Source organism: Schistocerca nitens, chromosome 7 (assembly GCF_023898315.1).
Source record: "Schistocerca nitens isolate TAMUIC-IGC-003100 chromosome 7, iqSchNite1.1, whole genome shotgun sequence".
NCBI classification, from domain to species: domain Eukaryota; kingdom Metazoa; phylum Arthropoda; class Insecta; order Orthoptera; family Acrididae; genus Schistocerca; species Schistocerca nitens.
The window spans coordinates 512,414,576-512,420,575 of record NC_064620.1 but is presented as its reverse complement, the minus strand read 5'-3'; positions in this window follow the sequence as shown (position 1 = coordinate 512,420,575).

Here is a 6,000-nt window from a genome sequence, read left to right as displayed (position 1 = left end):
CAGGAAGGTAAAGAAGCGTTGATAAATGACGTTTCTGGTCAATGACAGTGTATCTGATAAATGGCAAGTGTGACGACCAGTTAACCTTTGTACGAGACTTGTCTTCAGTATTCGTATTTAGGTTAAAGGAAAGGAAGGATGATTACGGTACAACGGCTCGTCAAAGTCGAGATTCGATGTGAAGGAGAATCTCGAACAGGGAAGGGTGGGGAAGGAAGTCGCCTGTACTCATTCGAACGGTTGATCTTGTCATTTGCCTTAATAGATTTATGGAGGTCACCGTAAAACTAAATCACTGCTGCCAGATGGCAAATGTGAATTACCGTATGATAATTCCGTAACGAGGAAGTACTGAGTATGCCATAACAAACATTATTTCATCTGATGGCCTTTATACGTCCACAAAATTTATTGTTATACATCTGGTGGCAAAAAGAAGGTGTTTTGTGTTACAAATTGCTTCACAGGGATGCGTTCTTCCCAGTTGATATTTGTTGCCAAGAAATGAGGTAACTTGCGGTCACAGAGTAACAAATGTGACCTGAATGATAGCATGAAGGAGCTTGGTTGGCAAACACGCATATGGCTTCTAAACTTTCACCCGCATGTGTTTACCTTTCTTGTCCCTTATCGTTCGACCACCATTTACAATTCTCTTTATTCTTCTGAGGGGTTCACTAGACGGCAGAATTGCCTGCCAAAAATCTAAGAGAAATGTTCTTATTGTCTACGAAATAGTTGTTTCTGTGCATTGGAAATAACAAAAGGTCTACATCACTTTACTTGCAGGATCACACTCATCATTCCATTTCATTAGTTAACGTTCCATAAGTTACCGCGAACTGTGTGATCTTTGAGAGAGGAAATAACGAATCTAGTCGCACAACTGAGACGATAGTCCATAGGAAGGAAACATGTTTGCAAGCCGCTTATGAAGAATGATATCAAATGCCTTTTTGTAACTCTATGAAAACGGAACCTATTGGGGAGTCCCTCTATGCAGAACATCTTGCGCATTGTGCATAAAGTGCCAGCTGTGTCTCCCAAGAGTGATGCTTTCCAAATTCATTCTGGTCTGATGTCAATAAGTAATAAATTTTGGAGCTTCTCGTAACGGTGGAACGAAGTATTTGTTCACACATCCTGCTACATGTCGATGTCAGTTAGATTGATCAGTGGCCAAGGTTTTTTTTTCGTTCGTCTGTATTGCGAAGATCTGTGCAACTTGCCATTCTTCTCCCTCACCATAAATACTAGGATGCTTCTCATGACATCGTAGGAAAAGTAATTAAGCTGCTGCACCTACGAAGCACAGGATGCACTCCTAATTTGTTAGCCTGTTCAAAAAGTACGTTGCCTGTATAAACATAATCGACCCACTACGACTATGCAGGGGCCATGACAACATATTGTAACATGTCTGGTAATGCTGTGATAGTTTTGTTATTTCGTGGAATGACAGAGAACTATCTAGCTAGATTCATTTGATATTTTCGTGGTATGCCAATCAAATATTCTGAACGAATTCCACTTTGGTGAGTGATCGACTTATCAACTATGTATTTGCAGACAGGTAAGATTACTTTCACGCAGATACTCAACTAATCTCTTTGTCTACTTGCGAATTATTTGTATCAGCCATCACAAGGGCACTGAGGAAACATGAACGCTGTAGTTGGGCGTTTGCTCCATGAAAATGTCGGTGCGCTCTAAAGAGTAAGATATTTTTAAAAATTTTGTCATCATAAGACTTCTCGCTCCGCTCAGTAATAAGTAGATCTAGAAGTAAGAAATATAAAATACTTCCGAACCGTTACTGAAAATAAACAAATCTGTTACTGAGACTGTATCACAGAATACTGTGTTAACTGTGTTTCATTCAGCAACTACTCTCACGGTCACATTGTCTTATTTACGTTATAGCCTGGTAAAGCTACTTGAGTATCATAAAAGGCTTCTCGTTTAACTAAGATAGCCATTCGTTGTACGGTATTGTGGTGAGACAACAGTTATATTAGTTTAGTGCATGTTAATAGCGTTTCCAGTTAGGTTATTGAACAAAATAATTGTGGACACACAAAGTAAGTTCCGTTTGGTTATATAAAACAAAGGTGTACAGATACAGAAAAAATATTTATTGTACAAAAATCTTCAACTGTTAAACTACTTTTCTACATAACTTCCGAAATTTTGTAGGCACTTGTCATAGCGTGGCACAAGTTTTTGTATGCCTTCTTCGTAGAAGGCTGCCGCCTGTGTACTCAACCATGTGGTAACATGTCCTTTCAGCGTGTCATCATCGTTGAATTGTTGACCACCAAGGACAGATTTTAGGTGTAAGAGATGAAAGTTTCTAGTAGCGCGGTCCGGGCTTAAGGTTGTGCTTAATCTCCTCTTCAACTGTGTGAACCATTTCATCAGTAACCACAGACGGTCGTCCACTTCGTTCTTCATCATGCACTTGATCACGTCCTTCATTGAACAGTCTGACCCATCTTCTAACCATTGAGGCATTTTGTCCGTAAACCTCGCACATTTTACGACGAATTTCCTTTGGTTTAACTTTCTTTGTATTTAGAAAGCGAAGTACAGATCTGATGCCACACGCGGCAACATTTTCAATTACGGCTGACATTATAAAGAAGCACTAAAAAGCACAGGTCGGCTGCAGCGATCTAAAATGGCGTACATGTCTTCTCCTTGAGTCAGATTGACTGCGATCGTAGCGCTGCCGCGGATAAAAATAGAAACGGAACTTACTTTGTGGACGACCCTCGTAGGCGCAAATATCAGAGAAATAGTCAACAATATATACCACCTCGTTATCGAATACTGTCTGAAGATGTGCATGCAGTTTTTCGATCACACGCGTGTTGCGACTTGGTGATTCTGAGTTAAGCCACGTTTAAATCGCAATCGCCAAAACAAAACAACCAATGGCAAACAAAAGAAATCAAAAATTGTCTTTCTTGGTGGTTGGTCGCTAAGGGGCAAGAAAGGTAAGGCGATGCGAGTGCCAGATTAGATGTGCAGTATGTGTGTTTGCCAACCAAGATTCTGGGCGCTGTCGCCCAGGTAGCATCTGTTACTCTGCGACAGCAAGGCATCTCATTTGTTGGCAACAAATGTCAACTGCGAAGGACACATCCCTATAAAGGACACACCCCTGTGGACGTGTATTGGCCATCACTTGAGATAATGTTTGTTATGGCTTACCCACTACTTCCTCCTTATGAAGTTACCATACAGTACTTAAAATCGCCATCAGACCGAGTTTACGGCAAACGACAGTATCAACCCTTTGAATGAGTACAGACGACTCTCTTCCCCATCCCTCCCACCTCCAGATTCTACTTTACATCGAATCTCGACTTCGACGAGACGCTGTACCATAATCCTCCTTCCTTTCTTGTAAGTTCTACATTACTATTGAACGCAAGTCGCACAAAGATTTATTAGTCGTCACACTTGCCAATTGTCAGATACACTGTCATTGACCAGAAACGCCCTTCATCAACGCCTGTTTGTCTTCCTGGACGTGGTGATTATTTATCTCAAAATAATCGTATTTTAAATGATACAACTTGACTTTCTCGGTAGCACTCACTCCATTGTCTCCACTGCATTCATCCTTTTATTTATCAGAAACAGAACACAATGCCATAAATTTTAGATTTTACTCCGTTTTAGACTCCATTTTGTAATGAGTAGATAACGCTCCTCATAACGTCAACGTGAGAAATATTCAAGTTGTCATTGCGCGAGCTATTCTATAAAATGAACAAAATAAGACCGTAGGTAAATTCGCTTGCGGAACTTGCCGTACAAAATCGCCATGGAGCGTTCTGTAACGTAGTGTTATATCGTACTCAACGCTCCATAATGTTATCATTACTAATTAGAGCTGGGAAATGGCCGATCGAGATCATAGGCTATATTCCATATGCGTAGCATCACTTATCAGTTGGCCGGACGGCGGTCTGTATCAAGTAGCCGCTGGGTGATGATGCTGAAATTGGTCTTACCATGACAGACACCCACTAGCACTCTCACAAACATGTTTCCGCAAGATTTTTTGATTACTGGCTGGTTACAAAATGAACTATCTCTGACCTTCTCTTCGACTGATGCTCTTAGCAGACAGAAGGATTAGGGCTTAAAAAAGAAAGGAAAAAGATAGGTCTGATATTATATCTTTCCGTTCGCAATGCGTGACATTAATCATTAGACAACGAATAGGTTATTCGCAACAACAGTTCAAGTGGAAGTTAAAACTTCTCGAACTATGTGATCCGTACCCACTTATTCAATTATTACAAAAACACGATGCTAACACACGTCAAATTCGCTCATTCTTTGGACTGAGGTTAACTTGTAATAGCTGAGGTGTTGGTTCGAACTCCGCTAGGGGAACCAGTTTCTAATAGCCACAAACATATCCTCCTACAGTAACGTCAAGTAAAGCACGTAGGACTGTGCAGTGGTTCCAGATCAACATTAAAGACGTCCATTCGCTATTGATTGGACAAGGTAGGATTAGTTTTTATTGTCAGAGGGGGAAGTCACTGTTTGTAGAACTCTGCCTCTAGTAAGCTTCCTTCCACTAGTAATTTACAGTCGTCATTGAACTCAGATTCCAATCTTTCACTGAATTTGAAACCTTCGAGATTATAATGTCGCATTATTTCGTTGCTTCCTTACGATGCCAAACTCCTCCAGGTTTCTAGGAGCGGCGCTATTCTAACTACTAGTGAAAGGGAATTTGATAGTTGCCACCTCTTCGTATGGGATCAACAACGATGATATGCGTGATGTTGGAGTCACAGCCTGCAGAGAACTATCCGTTGTGTTAACTCTAGCCGAATATGTGTACATCTCGTTACTGGTGAAGAAACAATAAGTACTTCGTGTCTCTTTATAAGTCGAAGACAATAGCGAAAGGTGCTGAGTTCAAATCCCTGCCAGGAAAAACCATTTATATCGTCGTTTCAGGCTCCAAAACCACGCTATTGGTGAATATACGAGTACATAAAATCTGAAATGCGCAGTTAACAATTAATATAGGTACTGGGTTTTACTCCCCATCCATCACCACATCTTTACTTCATGGCATTTCACACTTGCGCATTACGCGTTATTACGTATCATTTGTGATTACTTCTCAGGTATAATATAAGTTTCGGGGGCCTCCCAGTGCAGCGCTAGCCGGCCGCGGTGGTCTAGCGGTTCAGGCGCTCAGTCCGGAACCGCGCGACTGCTATGGTCGCAGGTTCGAATCCTGCCTCGGGCATGGATGTGTGTGATGTCCTTAGGTTAGTTAGGTTTAAGTAGTTGTAGGTTCTAGGGGACTGATGACCACAGATGTTAAGTCCCATAGTGCTCAGAACCATTTGAACCATTTTTTGAGTGCAGCGCTAAATGTATCGTTGTTTATGTCCATGTTCATACATTGGGTCTTGTAAACTGATACTGGTGAACACTTCGATATTTTTCATCTCTTTATGCCTAGGTGAGTCTCGATAAGACACACGATTTTTGTTTGGTTAACAGTGTGTTCAGATTTGGATCACGTACAACAACTCGTCGATTCATTTGATCAGTGTGATAAGACCCCTGAAGTGTCACTTATTGTACTGAAGTTACATTTACAAGCGTTAGAGACTGTCTCATCTCTAATAACCTGTTTTCTAATACTTAGCGTATCGCAGTATTTATTTACATCTACACTGACTGACATAATGAGGAGTGTCCTCTAGTGATCTCTTGTGGGAACCACTGTGTTTAGTGAAACGACTCTTAACCCACAAGACTTCAGCGCTTAGAGGACGTTCGACACAGTTACGTTATGTTGGTTGGATGCAACAGTGGCCTACTTTTTTTTTGCTGTCAAGTGTACCTCGCCACACTTGCAGCGGGGGAAGGGGGGGGGGGGGGCAGGTCGATCCTATCCTCGCCAGCAGGTGGGCGGTACTACAAAAAAAAAATGGTTCAAATGGCTCT